Source organism: Ammospiza nelsoni, chromosome 31, assembly GCF_027579445.1.
Source record: "Ammospiza nelsoni isolate bAmmNel1 chromosome 31, bAmmNel1.pri, whole genome shotgun sequence".
Lineage (NCBI taxonomy): Eukaryota > Metazoa > Chordata > Aves > Passeriformes > Passerellidae > Ammospiza > Ammospiza nelsoni.
In genome coordinates, this window is record NC_080663.1 from 1,872,696 (window position 1) to 1,889,198 (window position 16,503).

General features: G+C 54.8%; 2 pseudogenes; one reads left to right on the forward strand and one right to left on the reverse strand.

The window, feature by feature from the left end:
* LOC132085659 (zinc finger protein 501-like) overlaps positions 1-11,148 on the forward strand; it is a 35,716-nt pseudogene extending 24,568 nt beyond the window's left edge.
* Positions 1-16,503, reverse strand: part of LOC132085617 (zinc finger protein 850-like) — a 316,878-nt pseudogene that overhangs the window by 96,266 nt on the left and 204,109 nt on the right.

Below are 16,503 nucleotides of genomic sequence, written 5' to 3' on the forward strand. Positions count from 1 at the left end.
ACCCAGCCTGGGGAGCTGAGAGGAGGTAAAAGCCTCCCTGTGCTGGGAAGGGTGTGGGGAATGTGAGAAGAGCTTCAGGCAGAGCTCAGCCTATTCCTGGTGCCTCCAAAACCGGCGGTGCCAGATACAGAGATCCACGGGGCAGCAAAGATCCCCCTGCAGATCCATGGGGCTGCAGAGATCCCCCTGCAGATCCATTTGTATGCAGAGATCTCCCTGCAGATCCATGGGGATGCATAGATCCCCCTGCAGCCCCCGGAGCAGCCACGCTGAGCACGGCGATGCCTGAGAGGAGGCTGTAACCCCGCGGCCAGAGGGCTCCAATGGAGCAGCCTGTCCTGGCAGGACTGACCCCGGGGCACAGTGACCCACGCTGCAGCACTTGGAGGGGGCTGTGCCCCATGGGATGGACTCAGCTTGGAGAAGTTCCTGGAGAGGTCACCGGTGGGAGAGAGCCCAGGGTGCAGCAGGGGAACGACTCCTGTCCCTGAGCAGACGGAGAAGCCCCGGGGCATGAACTGAGCCCGGCCCCATTCCCTGTCTGCGGCACTGCCGGGGTAGGAGGTGCAGCTGGAAGGAGGGAGGCGTGGGGGAAAGCTGCATTTAAGGGTCTTCACTTACTTCTCATTATCCTGCTCTGAGTTTTTGGAGTTTTCTTTCAGAAATATCTCCCCTCCCCCACTCATCCACAGGGTTTGGGGTGGTTTTCTCTTTTTGGGGGAAATCAAAGCGATGCACTGATGCTCCTAATTAGGGGTAGGAGAAGTGAGGCTCCAGGGCTTCCCGCTGAGCCGGAGCCACCGGAGCCGCAGTGCCGAGAAAGCCGTGGCGGGAGCTGCGGAGAAGTTTGTTGGTGTTTTCAGCTCAATCCCCTCGGGCCCGGGCCCGTTCCAGGGCTGTTCCTCAGCTCCGGCTCTGCCCTCACGCAGCCCGGGGCGCCCTGAGAGCGCGGGGCGAGGCTGTGCCGTGTGCAGAGCCCGCCCCTGGCTGGGATTGGGCGATGGTGCCGTCAGTCGTGGTTGTGGCGCGCTGATTGGTGGGAGCGGGGCGGAGCAGGGCCCCGCTGGCGGGCTGAGAGCGACTGTGGCTGGGCAGCGGCGCCATTGTCGGAGCGCGTGCGCGGTCCCGTGAGCGGCGGCAGCGGCCGGAGCGCGGTGAGGCGGCGGCGGAGCTCGGAGGCGGCCGCAGCGCAGGTGGGAGCCGCGCTGGGTGTGCGGGGGCTCGGGGCTGGCTGCGGGCCTCGGGGGCGGCAGGGGGCTCGGGCGGGTTCGTTGTGCCGTGTCCGGCGCGTGTTGCCGCTGGCGTGAGGGCGCTGCGGGAGCGGCTGCCCGCGGTCTCCTTGCGGCCGCTGCCTCGGCAGGAGCCGCTGCCGGAGCAGCGCTGGCTCGGCCCGGTTGCTGTGGCTGGGACAGAGGGGGCTGCCCCGTGCCCGGGGCTGTGCGGGGAAATTGCCGTGGCCGGAGGTTTCTGTGCGCAGAGGAGACAGAGGAGTCCTGTAAAAGTGACTTTATTGCTGAGCAGAGGGAGAGGCCGTGGGGCATTTGCCGTGCGCTCTCTGCCGTTGTTGTAGTTCTCAGCCTCCTTTGTATCCTCATTTTCCCGGCTCATCTCCCTTTGCCCACTGGCTGAGGTACTTGGAAGATTCAGACTTCCCGATCCGGTTACTGCATGTCCTCGTTAATGTGCATCCCCACTTTCGTATAACAGTTGTTTTTCATGGCTCTGTAAAGTCTTTGTTCTTCTCGTGAAGAACAAAATTCCTGAAGTTTAGGAATTTTAGCGGGCCTTTCTGTGAGCAGCAGTCCCTGTTAATTAGTAACATTTGTTGAAACTGATGGTTTCTCCCTTCCTTATCTATGAGTCCCTGACCCAATCTCCAGGCAGATTCACTCAGTGAATGTTTTTTCTTTTTAATTATATTTTCTTTTTATTTTCAGTTTTTCTTCTCTTTTTTCCTTACTGAGTCTTCCTTGGTTTTGGGATTATTCTCAGTGCCCTCATTCCCTGTCCTTCTGTTGCCGTTTCTGGATCGGAGGCCTGGCTGCCACCTGCATCCCCTCACTCTGCTACTGAATGAGCTGCACTCTCAAGGTGTGGAGCATGGTAAAAAGATGAGTGTTGGTGCAGCACATCAGAGGAGAAACAGCATTCGTTTAACCCATGGTCTGCCAGGGAGCCACAAAACCGTGTCCCATTCCCATCCTTTCCATGTTTGGACCAATACATGAGCTGCTTTCTTGTTTCCTTTGTTATCTGTTTCACCACTTTTCCTTTGTCATCTATTTGCCAACAGCAGTTTGAGTCATTTAATTTTCCACAAATTCCTCTTTTTTCTGCTAACAGATGATCTGATCCCATCCCATGGTTAAGTGTTGTGTTCCTCATTTCAGTGGGTTGTCAGCAGGAATGTCAGGAGCTGGAGCTGTCTGGTTGGTTATTCCGAGGACAGCTTGTAATCTAATGATGCCATTGAAATGAGAAATGGGTTCTGTGGCTCCTGATATGAATTGGTTCGGGTTCCCAGGGCCTGGTCCATGGTGTTATAGGATTTGTTCTGCTGGCCACTCATCTTTTCCCCAATTTTGGCTGCTCTCTCTAGCCAGGGCTACATCAGTTGACTGCTTTGCTCTAATTAAATCAGCCAATAGTTCTAATCACAACTTATTTCCCTGAATTTGTGGTAGCAAAAAATCCCCAGTGCTCTAATATAACCTATATAACTTAGAAAGTGACAGCACATGTTGGAGTGGGCAGAGGGATGATTCCTCCCCCCTTATTTACAGTGAAGTTTTCCCAACATTCTCAATTTGCTGTTTCCTTTTGCAGCTTCACCCGTTTCTGTTGCAGGGTCAGATATCCTCCCCCTGGGCTCTGTCTTGAGCTGTGCAAATTCCATCAGTGCAAGCAGGCAGAGCTTGGGGTGAGGGGCAGAGGGAATCAGCCCAATTCCTGCCCCGGGCAAGAGACCCAGGTGCATTGTCCACACTTTGCCCAGCAGTGTTCATTTGCATTTCTAAAGCTCCTCTGGAGGCTGCCTGGAATGGAGCTTCTCTTCCAGGGCAGCCATCTGGTGAGTAACGTGGCCCCCCAAGAATCTGCTGTGTTTTAAAAAACAGTATTAACTATTTACGAGTTCAAAGTATTACGGTTAAAGCTCTTCAGTTCTACAAATGCACCATAAAGGAGAACTTGGAAAAACCCAAGCCAAATATTGATTCTTACACTTATGTCCAAAACACACCTGACAATATAAAGTGGGAAGTATTATAAAAAGTTATTATCATTTTGTTATCTTATCACTGAAACTGCCGGGAAAACAAAAACTCTCCAAGAATCTCTTTAGTGTTAGACAGTCAAGGCATTCCTTGGTTCTGACCTGGATGTGCAACAGAAATAATTTCTTTCACAAATAGCCCGGCTGTGCAGAGAAAATCATTCCATGCCATGTGAGTTTTACTCGATTTTTCCTCAACTTTATGTAGTCGGAACCATTCTAAATCCACTGCTTTAATGTTCATTGCTTCCAAGTTGTGTAAGTTTTTAGTATTTGGTTTCCTGTTGGATCCGGATTTCTTCCCCTCTGATGTGAATTCGGTCTCCACACTCCTGGATTTCCTTCTCAGCCTTTTCCAGCCCAGGTGTCTCCAGCTCTGCCGGGGGCAGTGTCTGGGGTAGCTGTTGGTTGCTGTTTGCTGCTGGGCAGTGTTGATGTTTTGTTGCTGGTCATTATCTCTGTGGGTATCTTTTGGGCTCTTCCCAGTCTGTTGGGATGTTAAACTCATCTCCATTGAGTGGTGTAGCAGCCCTTAAATAAAACCTTTAAAATTCCTTTCCCCAAGGCAAACCTTTGACTAGAGAGACCCTTCTGAGCAGAGAAATAAGATTTAAAAGAAATAAACTCGGTACATTTTGCAGCAGTGCAATGGCAGGCAGCCCAGAGTGTGGGTGTCAGTGAGCCCCAGAGTGGAATTGTGCCGTGGTGTTCCCCAGCAGCTGTGGCAGTGCAGGCCCAGGCAGCGCTGAAGCTGCAGCAGTGGCAGCAAGGCTTGGCCCCAGTGGCTGGAGATGGCAGAGGAGGGTGGCCAGGATTGCAGAGGATTCCAGGCGAGGATCTGTGGGCAGGCGCAGGGGCTTGGCCCGCTGTGGAGCCCTGGCTGCTGCTGCGTTGCCTTCAGGGCAGGCTCAGGGGCGGCCTCCCATCCTCCTGCTGCGGGCGGGAAGTGCAAATCTCCGGGGCTTCAGAGCCCTTGAGGCCAGGCTGAGGGGTCCCCCCGTGTTGAGCTGTTCTGGCGGCTGTTTCTGGCCTCAGGGACACTTGGCATGGGCCCCTTGGCCACCAGTGGTGCTGCTTTGCACTCCTTGGGCAGGAGCCGATGTCCTGGCTGGGTGTTGGCAGCAGCAAAGTGCCAGGGCAGGCTCAGTGCCAGCCCAGCTTCCTGTGGGAGAATATCCCTTGATATCTGCTCCAGTGGTTGCTGAAGCAGTGAGAATTGCTTTTGCCCCCCTGTTAGGTGCCATGGTGTCAGCAGAAGATGTTGAAGCCTTCCTGCTCAGGGCATTTCAGTTCCAGGCTCTCACAAGCACCCACAGCTGTGCGGGTTGAGCTGAGCATGGGGCGGTGACCTGCGCTGTGTCTGATTGCCCTTCCTTAATAACAGCCTGTCTTGTAGCTTTTTTCCCTTCTGCTGCCCTTGCAGAGCCATCCACAAACACATTTTCTCCCTCAGGCCAGGGAATGTCCCATCATCAATCTGTTCCAGCCTGGGTCTGGAGCTCTGTCCCTTGAGTGCAGTCCTGGGTTCCTTGCCAGCCCCTCTCCAGGCTGTTCAAACAGGAGGCTGGGTTAAACCCTTGCCCTGTCCTCAGTTCTAAATCTTCCTGTGCCATTGAACAAGTTTCATACTGTAATAACCGAGCCCTGCTCATCCGTTTAGAGGCTTTTTAGGTTGTCAGAGCTTTAACTTGATGCCAGACTTGAAGTATAAGAGGTCCTATATAGGGTCAAATATTTTAGCTCTAGAACACGTTTGGCAAGACCCTGTTTAATATCCACCTATAATTAAAATTCATTTTCCCTGTCTGGAAGTGCCAGGCCAGCAGCCTCAGTTAATCTTCATTTTGACACTTGAAAATGGTGTGTTTCCTCCTCCTGTCCATCCATCCAGTTTGTGAACTGGCAGGATAGGAGTGTTGTAGGGAGACATCCTTGGCTCCAAAAGCCCTGCCTTTAACAGGGACTCAATACCAGGCTGTGAGCCCTTCCTTCCCTCTCTTGGAACAGGGTATTGCTTGTCCTGGTTGCTTTAAAGTAATTTGTAGAGGCTCCATATCTAATTTTCCCTCTTTCCCTGGGGCTGCCCACACTTTGGGGTACACTTCAGCATGGGCCTTGTCAGATTTTGGCACAAAGGTAGAACAGAACTGACCTCTGTATCCCTTTTGCAGTATTAAAACCCAGCTCACAAATTCCTTCCTAGTTAATTACAATCACAGGAGGAAGAAAAAGCAATTCATTTATTTCTGATCTATCCCCCACAGCTTCTAATAGTGGTTGAACAAATCATACCTGCTCATCTTTCCCACTCATTCCCTTAAAAAATAAAACATTCCTTTACTATTTTCCCCCTAGGTCTAAGATTCAGAGTGGATTGAGAGGCCCCTGTGTCCATCAGGAAATGCCTCCTCTCAATGCAGACCCACCCTGAATGTTCTCAAGGGCTGCAGTGTGGAGGGTCCCTGGTGTGATGGGAGCTGTGACAGCCCTGCCAATCCATGTCCATCAAGGGGTGGACTTGCTGGTCCTGAGGGTGCTGCTGTCTGTGCTTGCAGTGTCCTTGTGCCCTGCAGCTGGAGCCCTGGTTCCTTGCCAGGGGCTGTTTGGGTGGGCTCTCCCCTGCCGAGGAGGGCAATGCCTCTGCCAGGTGCTTGTGGCCGAGCCGTGCCCTGGGTGCTGGGGCCCCCTTGGGCCCTGGGGTTGATCCCTCAGGGGCTGTAGGAGCTGTGCCCTGGCCTTTGCCTTCAGCTTGGCCTTTTGCTGCTCCCTTCTTGCATTCACCTGCGGTGCCTTTGTGCCCAAGTGCTGCAGGGCCTTCTTGTGCCCCTTCTGCAGCCCCCCTCAGTGCCTCTGGGTGCTTGTCTTGCTTTACAAGAGAGGTGTCTGCTGGGGAAGGCAGAAAAAGCCTCTCTTGGAATGGAAAATGCAGACCGCCTCCATCTTAATATTTAGAATAGTGAAATCAAGGGACTCTAAGGCAAAGACATGGGAATAGGAATACCAGTTCTTTACTAGTGTGTATAATAAAGCAAACAAACACCAACAGCTGCGGCACTGACAGCAAACAGAGCCCGGACCCAGTCCCGGCCTTTGGGCTGCGGCGCTTTGCCCTTGGGTGCAGTTCCGGGCACGGCCGGCAGGGGCGCTGGTGGCTCCTGCGGGGCGGGGCAGCGCATCCCTCCCATGGGAACCTCTCTGAACGGGAATAGAGCAATCCCTTCAGCTAACTCTTTCACTTTTTTACCTTCTATAGCCTTTCTCCTGTGTTTTGAGAAAGAATTTGGAGAGGGCTGCTTTTTAACTGAGCTCCTAGTGTTTCGATAAGGTGCTTCCTGTGGAGAGAGAGAGTTTCCCTGGTCTGCTGGAGCTGTGGTTACCAAGGGGCCGTAACTCAGAGCAGGACGGGGTCAGGGGAGGATATCCCGCCGAGGCTCGGTGGGAGTGTGGGCAGAGTCTGCTGCCGGAATCACCAGAGGGGGATCTTCCCGTGGAGCCCGAGGCGGAGCGTGGGTAGCCCCCACATGGCTGATGGCGGCTGATCCGGCAGCTGCCGGCAGAGCAAAGGCAGGTGGGAGAGCCCGGCAGCAGCGGCGGTGCCCAGCGCAGGTGGCACGGGCAGGGCAGCCGGAGATGGGATGGCTGGGACCCCCCCTGGGTGGGATGGGCGCGGTGACCTCGGAGCAGGCGGCAGGACAGAGCAACCCCCATCTTCCCCAGCACGGCCGGCAGAGCGGCCGCGGGCCAGGCAGTGGGAGCAGGGCACACAAATTGAGCGACAGCACCGGGGCAGGTGGAGCTGCCCTGGGCAGTGAGGCCGCACCTGGGATGGAAACCGGGGCAGGCGGAGCTGAGGCGGGCAGCGAGCCGGGACCTGGGACAGGCGCCTGGGCCGCGAACGGAGGGGGCAAGACCTGCAGAGGATCCCACTCTCTTTATGGTTTTTCCTCTTGTTCCTCTCCCTTTCATTTCCCCTTTTTCTTTTCTAGTTTTTTCTCAAGTGTTTCTCATACTTTAAATATTTTTATTCTCCTAAAATCTCCTGTCTAACATGTGGCATATTGTCTTTCTTCTAGATTAAAAGGGTTTTTTTTACAAATATATCCAGAGCCTTACAAATCTAAACTTCTGCATGGAAACTTTGAAATGGTCAACCAGCTAACTCATGACCTCCAAATGTTGTTTTTCTCTTCACCTTTTTATTTCTCCTTTGGAAAATTAAACATCTCTCAGGTACTTGCTTTGCTACTCCAAAAATCCCAGTGCACCCATACTCCCTTAAAAATGATCACACAAAGCTTGAGTACCCCAGTGGGTTTTCTGATGCAAGTCTTCTAATATTTTCCTAGTAAGCACATTTTATTATGAAATTGTCTTCCATCAAGAAGTTTCCATTTCCCTGGTTTATCTTTTTCACTTCCTATCTTGTTTAATTCTTTTTTCTCAGCTTCCCTAAACTTTGGAATTTCCAGCTTTTCCTCCTTTGGAGTTATTATTAACGTAACTCTTTTATCTCCATCTTCTACTGCATCCTTAGCTTTGTGATGTTCCCCAGTTTGCCCAGTTTGCCTCTCCTTTAGCCCGGGCCGGGTTCCCCCCGCTCGCTTTGGCTGGGAGCAGCCGAGAGCCCCGCGCTGCCCATCCCGACCTGTCCCGGCTCCATCCCCGCTCCTGCCGGGGCTGCGAGGGCTGCAGGAACAGGGCACCGAGGGTGTGGCTGCTGCTGGGGAAGGAGGAGGAGGGAGGGAAGGGCAGGGATGAAGGGGGAGGAGGAGGTGGGGCTAGGGAGGAGGAGCAGGGGGAGAAGGGATGGAAGAGAAGCGGTGGAGGTGGAGAGAGAGCAGCAATGGAAGGAGGAGGAGAAGGTGGGGTTAGGGAGGTGGAAGAGGAGAAGATACGGAAGAGCAGGGATGGTAGAGGCGAAGGAGGTGGAAATAAGACAGAGAAGGAGGGGGGAAGGAAGGGGAGGAGCGGGATGAAGAGGAGGGACAAAGGCAGATGGAGGCTGAGCTGAGGGAGCCACGCTGTCCATCCCTGCCTGAATTCGCAGCCCCCACCTGTGGGATCATCGCCCCCCATCGCACCCATGAGCGGAGAGAGGGAGCTCGGCCCGGATATCCCGGAGGGTCCCTGGGTTGGGGTTTTTGGGGGGATGTTTAGAGAATGAAGCAGTCCAAGGCTGAGCGGAAAAGGCCCCTTGGGGGGACATCGGGGGGTGGCAGTGGCAGCTGCCGGCAGAGGCAGCCTGGAGGAGCAGAGCCCTGTGTCCCCCAGGAGCCCAAAGGGGGGAGCCCAGAGAGGGGGGAGTGCCATTGGCGGGAGCCTCAAGAGCCTGGAGAGGGGCAGGGGGGACTCCTTGGAGCCACTGCAGCCCAGAGCAGAGAATGAGGGGAGAAGGGAGCCTGGGAGCCCAAACAGCCCCGGCATCCCGAAATGGGGAGAGCGAAGCAGGGGGAGCTTTTGGCATTGCTGGGACTGCCAGCAGCCTGGGGAGGGCGGGCACCAGGCACAAGGGGGACCCCCAATCCAAGCGTGACCCCCGAGCAGCTGGGACAGGGGGGAACCCCTGAAAAGCAGAGGGGAGGAACCAGGGACGGGGAACTCCTGGGAGGCTTTTTCAGGGCTGAATCTTGGTGTTTGGGAGGTTTTTCTGGAGCCTAGATGGCCAGTGGCTTGTAGAGATGGACTCGGGCAGAGGGAACTTCAAACTCAACATTCTCATCCCTTTTATTCCCCAAACCAGGATTTCCCTTTGCCAACTTCTTGGAGGCTGCGGGGAAGATGCCTGGGACACTGAGGAAGGTGAGGAGAAAGTCAGTGTCTCTGGATTCTTAAAATCAGAGGGTTTTGGGAAAGCTGCAAAAGACAAGCCTCAGAGACATTAGAACTGATTTGAGCTTTGCAGCAGCCAATAGATTGGTCAGCAGAATAATTATATAAGAAGTAGAAATTAAGGAGAAATAGAACAATGGTCTGTGTGCATCAACGCTTATCTAGAATAACTCCCTGACCTGCGGAAAAGTGTATCTAGCAAGATGTTGGGAAGTCCCAAGATTAATAATGGAGCTCTGTGCATTGTGTTTTAAGGCTTACAAGCGGGTATTGTATTTGAAATAAGCAAGCATTGTTTTAACTGTCAATGTGCTTATAGTGCTTGGATAGAACTAATGTCAATATGCTTTTGCTTTGTATGATTGGTCAAAAACCTTTTAAAGTAAATTTTAATGTGAAGTTCTTTTTCTGCTACTTGTGATATGAGCTGCTGACATTTTGCCATTGTCATAACCAAGTAATGAGACAGATGTTGGAAAATCACATAGCTCAGGACGCATTCCCAGCAGTCCAGTCCTGTTTGTGATTTGTGCACAGCCCCGAGCTGGCGATGAGTGCCCCTTTCCCCTCTGTGCTGCTCCATCTCCCAGCCCAGCACGGCCCCGGCTGCAGCTCAGCCCTGGGGGGATCTCCTTGCCCTTGCCTGTGGCACGGAGGCAAATCCCATCCTGTCCTTGTCCTTCCTCCCCCAGAGCAGGAGCTGAGCATGGAGAGCAGGGAGGACAAATGCCCACGGCAGAACCTGGTGGAAGAGGCCGTTTTGAGCGGCTCCACGGTGCAGGAAGCCAACGGGGAGGAAAAGCCCCGGAGATGCCGCACGAGGAGGGGCTGCAAACGCAGCCAGCGGGGATCTGAGGGGGAAAGAGCCAGCCTGGGCCGGGAAGGCGGCCGGAGACGGAGCCAGAGCTCGGAGCTGGTGCTCCATGAGCAGCTCCCTGGTGGGGAGAAGCCCCACACGTGCGTGGAGTGTGGGAAGAGCTTCAGGTGGAAAGGCGACCTGATCAGGCACCAGAGGACCCACACTGGGGAACGGCCCTACGAGTGTGGGGAGTGTGGGAAGAGCTTCAGCGTGAGTGGCAATCTGACCACGCACCAGAGGATCCACACTGGGGAGAGGCCGTACAAGTGTTCTGAGTGTGGGATGTGCTTCAGTCTGAGCTCCACCCTGGTCACGCACCAGAGGACCCACACTGGGGAGAGGCCCTATGAGTGTTCCAAGTGTGGGAAGAGGTTTAAGACCAGCTCCCATCTACTCCAGTACTATCGGATTCACAGGGAGGAGAGGCCCTTCCAATGCCCGGACTGCGGGAAGGGATTCAAGCACAGCTCCTCCCTCATCACCCATCGGCACATCCACACAGGGGAGAGGCCCTACGAGTGTGATAAATGCAGGAAGAGGTTTCCGACCAGCTCCTGTCTCCTGCTGCACTATCGGATTCACACAGAGGAGAGGCCCTTCCGCTGCCTCGACTGCGGGAAGGGATTCAAGCACAACTCCAACCTTGTCACCCACCGGCGCATCCACACTAGGGAGAGGCCCTACGAGTGTCCCCAGTGTGGGAAGAGCTTCTCCAGCAGCTCTAGCTTGACCCAACACCAACGGAGGCACCAGTAAGGGAAGCCCTGTGAGTGCCCCGAGTGCGGGCAGAGCTTCGTGCGCTGCTCCAGCTCCATGCCCCACTGGAGGAGGCACTTTGGGCACAGCCCTGGTGACTCCCATTCCCTGTGATCCATGTTGAGAACACACCTGGCTGCTTCTCCTTTTGGTTTGGCCTTAATTTTCCTCTGCTTCACCTTCATCCTTTAAAAACACCCAAAACTGGATTAAATGAAGGAAATTGATCGAATATATCTGACGTTGCATAATTTCTCAGTTGTTTTAGAGGGAATTTAGGATTTGGGGACAGGTTCTGTGTGGAGTGCTGCTGTTGCTAAGAGGCAGGAATTTGATCTCACCCTTCTTGTATTGCTAAGAACTCCTCCCCTGACCCCAACCCCAATTCCACCCTTGGGATATCCTATAAAAACTCCACGGCTCTGCCTTTGCCCTGTCTTTGGGTTTGGGCGTCCCATCCCCCTCCGAGGTAAATTTGGGGGTCCCATTCCCCTCCCAGCTCAATTTTTGGGTCCCGACTCTCTTTTCCCCGCTGTCTCCTTTCCAGTTGTTCCCCCAATCCCCTCCCCTGTGTTTGGTTTTGGGTGCTCCAGGCCCGTCCTGCTCCTTTTTTGGGTCCTGACCCCATTTTGGAATAATTTGGGGTCCCCAGCCCATCCCCAGGGTCACCTTCCCCCCCCCCCCCAAATTCCGCTCCTGGCAACTGATGAGTCATCAGCGAGACACGCTTTGATTGGCTGGAAATTACCCTGCGCGGTCTCTGAGTATTTACTGCAGTGGGAGGCCTTGGTCTGTGCCCGGCAAGTGATGAGTCAGAGTCGGGCCGGGCGCTGATTGGCTGAAAATCGCTGGATGGGGCCAGTGCTCTGAGTTTGAGCCCAGCAACTGGATCGTCATCAGTGCCTCATGTTGTGATTGGTCGGGATAATTTTTGGGGTGGGGACCGGAGGAACTGGGGTTTCTTGAGATTTATTTGGGTTTATTTAGGGTTTGTTTGGGGTTATTCATGGACTCTTTAGGGTTTTTCTTGGGTTTTACTTGGTTTATTTCTGTTTATTTGGGGTTATTTGGAATTATTTGTGTTTATTTGGAAGTATTTGGGTTTGTTTGTGTTTATTTGGGCTTATTTGGAATTATTTGGGGTTCTTGGGAGTTATGTTGGTGTATGTGGGATTTTTTTCGGTGTACTTGAAATCACTTGGGAGTCTTTGAGTTTAATTTGGATTTTTTTGTTTGTTTTTTTCTGGGTTATTTGGATTTGTTTGGGGTTATTTGGGGCATTTTCAGGTATTTGGAGTTTTTTGGGGGTTCTTTGGGTTTTATTTCGAGTGTTTTGGGGTTATTTAGGTTTTTTGGGGTCATGTGGGGTCAAAAAACCCGAGAATGTTTCTCCTGCAAAGATCCTTTGGATTTTTAAGGAATTTTTCCTTAAAAATCTGAGAGTTTTTCCCCAAAAAACCGGGAAAGTCCTTTAAAAATCCCAGAGTTTTGCCAGCCAATAGCAGCGCACCCCACCCCAAACCATCCAATCACCACGCTTCATCTCTCACACTAACCAATCGTGGCGCACCCCACCCCAAACCAACCAATCACCGCAGGTATTCCCTCAGGAACACCGGCCTTCCCGTGCGCGGATCCAACCAATCACCGCATGCCTCCCCACTGCCCGCCTCTCGCACGCCGAATCAACCAATCACTGCAGGTCTCCCCTCAGCTACTCCCGCCTCTCTCCAGCTGAACCAACCAATCACCGCGCGCCTCCCCTCGGCAAAGCCCGCCTTCCTCGCCCCTCTCCTGTCAATCACCGCGCCCTCTATCAAACCAACCACTCACCGGGCATCTCCCCTCAGCAACTCCCGCCCTCCCCGCGCGTCTCCAACCAATCGGAGCTGAGCCCAAAGCAGCGCCCCCTGACCCCGGGGCCGGGCATGGAGCGGGCGCCCCCTATTCCTCCCCCCCCCCGGGACCCCCTCAGGGACCCCCGGGAGCCGCCCCGGGCTCGGGCGGGTCCTGCGGGAGGCGCTGGAGAGAGCGGGGGAGGCGCTGGGAGAGGACGGGGGGCTCCGGGAGCTGCTGAGGAGGTGCAGGGACAGGTGAGGGGTCCGGGAGGGGTCGTGAGGGGAATTTGGGGAGGGCTCTTGAGGATGTTTGGGGGGGATTTGGGGAGGGTCTGGGGGGAACTTGAGGGGGTTTTAGCAGGGTCTGGGGGGGCTATGGGGGGAATTTGGGGAGAGGTCCTCGGGAGGTGTCACGATCCGTTCTCACGGACGGGTTTCGTGATGGTTCATGGATTTGATCTCAGGGTACAAAGAGAACTGACACGGTACAAGGGGGTTTGCAATGATAATCGAAACAAATGCACCTTTATTGAATGAGCACAGCAAAATGCGATAGAGGGATTAAGGGAGAGAAAAAGACAGAGGAAGAGAGGGATTAGGGCTGCCAAACGTAGAGACAAAGTCCTTTGGTCCAGTCCAGTCGAGGATCCGCCTGTTGCGTCGGGGAGATCTCGAAGTCTCTCGCTAACTCAGAGGTTTTTATTATGATAACTCCATTGGAAATTGCGAGGATGGGGAAACAGATACAATAAGGAGTAGATGTAACAGGTAGTCCATGCTCTCAGCAGTAACCGAGAGCCATTGTCTTCTTGGTGCAGGGGTCACAACCTGCAGGCAAACATCTCGCTTTGGTCAGCTTGCCTCCCCCACACACCTGCCCTAGGCTGGGGGTTTCAGTCCCGGTCCTTGGAAGGAGCAGAGGAGCCTTTTCACATGGGGGTTCCATGTCTCAGTCCTTGATGGAGAGGCTCCTTACATCACAGTCTGTCTGTCCCGGTGGTTGTAAAACAGGTGAGGGTCTTCTGTGGGGGGACCACCTGAAACTCAGGAGAAGTCCAGCCAGGCCGAGACGTGGGACAGCTCCCAAGGCTGTTGTTGCACAAAGGGCACGGTGCCCCCTTATTACAGTGTCCTGAGTGGGTCGCTGCTGGTGAGAGAGAGATGGTGAATCTTGTTTCTAGATCAGAAGGCTGAATTTATTGATATATAATATATAATACATTATAACTATACTAATAAGAATAAAGAGAGAGGTTGCAGAGCTGCTAAGCTAAGCTAAGAATAGATAGAAAGAATCTATAACAAAGTTGTGCCCAAGGACTCGGTCCCCGGCTTGCATTATGTGATTGGCCCTTAATTATAAACAAGAAGCATGAGCCAAACAAGAAACCCCTGTTGCATTCCACAGCATCTGATAATAATTGTTTACCTTCTCTTCTGAGGCCTCTGGCCTCCAGAAGACGCAGAAATCCAAAAGAAAGGATATCTGTGAAGAAATGTCTGCGACACCCCCTTCTTCTTCTCCTTGGGCTCAGTGTAGCACACAGCAAACAACACGTGTGAGAACAATGGCTAGCAACGCTCTCAGATCTAGGGCATTGTTGGCATGAGACTTTCTCCTTTGGAGCCAGAGATTTAAGACAGGGGCGGTCTTTTCTTAGTGGTCCCCAAATGACGATCCTGAGGCAGATGAGGGAAAATTCGGAACCGACTCTCTCAAAAATATAAAATTATTTTTTAAATTATATAAATTTAAGTTATATGATGTTTTCATAAATAAAATAACATTTTATTAAAATTAAAAAGTATTAGTTATTTTAAATTAATTAGATATTCCTAACAAGGGTTGAGCTCTCCCTCCCTGCTCAGTGCAGGATGTGGGGAGGGGGAGATGCTGACGGGGCCGGGGAGGGCTGCAGCTCTGGGAGGATGGATAAACGGCGAGGCACACGCTCCGCCACGGCGGGAACGCCACCTCCAGCACCCGCCCTGACCTTCTTGCGCAGGGAGAAGCCGAGCCCCAGCGCCAGGAAGACCGAGCCCAAGACGAACCTCCCGATGCCCGTCAGCATCTTGCTGCAGGCAGCGTCCGGCGGCATCTCTGGGGTGTCCGCAGGGCTCAGCACCCCCAAAACCTCTCACCGACACCCTGAGCCCCTCCCAGCACCCTCCCTGTGGCCCCCAGCCCAGCCAGGACCCCCTGAAACCTCCCTCTGATCCCTTTTTGTCCTGGCCAGGAGCCATCAAAGCCCCTCCCGTCCCTCTCAGCATCCCACAGCCCCCTCCCAGGTGCCCCCAGCGCCCCAGGACCCCCAAAGCCTCTCGCAGTCCCTTGGCAGCCCCAGCAGGACTCAGCCAGAGCCCTCCCAGTCTGTGCTCAGCACCACCGAGCTCATGGCGAGCCCCGCTTTGCCATCGCCGATCTCCTTCCAGCCCCTCCGGGCTCACTGCGATCCCTCCCAGTCACACCCAGCACCCCCAAACTCCCTCCCAGTGCCCACCAGGACCCCCCCAAGCCCATCCCACCCTCCCCAGCATCCCCCAAACCCCTGCCCAGCCCTTGCCCAGGCCCCAGCCCCTCTCCCACTTCCAGCCCGGCTCTCTCCAGCTCCCTCCCAGTGGCTCCCAGCACAGCCCAGCGGCTCTGCCAGCGCCCCCAGGGGCTCCCCCGTACCCCAGTGCCGCCTCAGGGGCTGCTCCAGGCTGACGTGCTCCACCTGGCAGCTGTAGCTGAGTCCGCGCCGGGGGTGGGTTTCCAGCAGCACCAGCAGCTGGTAGGTCCAGTCCACGTTGGGGACCACGTCGGTGGCCACCACGTGCTCCGAGAGCTCCTGCTGGCCCTGGAACCACCTCACCTGGATGGCAGCAGGGTAGAAATCCATCACGGAACAGAGCAGGCGGCCGGGGCCGGGCTGGGAGCTCGACGGAGGCACCAGCGAGATGCACACGCTGGGGGGCACTGGGAGAGACAGAGAAAGAGAAAGCGGGAACACACTGGGATCAGCTGCGGGGCGCTGGGAGAGAGAGGGGAGGGCTGGGATGGGCTGGAAGGGAACTGGGAATAGAGTGGGAGGCACTCGGAATGGACTGGGAGGGACTGGGGGCTACTGGAAGGAACTGGGAATAGACTGGGAATTGACTTGGGGAGCATGGATGAGACTGGGAAGGCCTGGGAGGAGCTGTGGTGGCACTGGGAGCAACTGGGAGTGAAGTGCGCGGCACTGGGCGGCCGCGTCCAGCGCGGGGCACTCGGCGCTGGGGATCTACCAAGGAACAGATGAGTCATCAGCGGTACGCGATCTCATTGGCTGGGAAGCGTCAGCTTAATGCGTGGCTGAAATGGACGCGGGAGGGAGCCCTGGGAGGCACTGGGAGGGAATGGGGGGAACAGGAGGCCCCGGGGATGGGCACAAGGAGGGCTGAGGGCTCTGGGGAGATTCTTGGGGAGGTTTTGAGGGGCTCCAGGGTCATTGGGAGGGTAGGGACCAAGGGGACACGCTCTACTCCACGCTCACCTAGGCGCTCCACGGTGATCGGGGCAGCAATCTCGTAGTTGTGCCGGCACCTGTCCACGTGAGCCCGCATGAACACCATTATAGCCGGGTCGCTGTTCTACTTCTTGGCATTCTTCTCCCCTAAGGGGGTGAACCCCACAAAGTGCCCAACGTCGCTGTCGAACGTCACGAACTGCTCCCGGTTGTAGATGAACCTTACCACCAACCTCACCTTCTCAGTGCCGTTAATGAAGAGACAATCGGCCTTATGCATCCACTGGAACACCCCTGTGAGTGCAGCACACAGCTCAGGGATGTGCTCCCCTCAGCACCCCCCAGCATCACCCCTAGAGCACCGGGGCCCACCCCGGATCAATACTCAGCACCCCCTGTGCCCCACAGCCGCCACGGGACGCTCCTGCCCGCGCTGCCGCTTCCTCTTTGCCGCCCTTC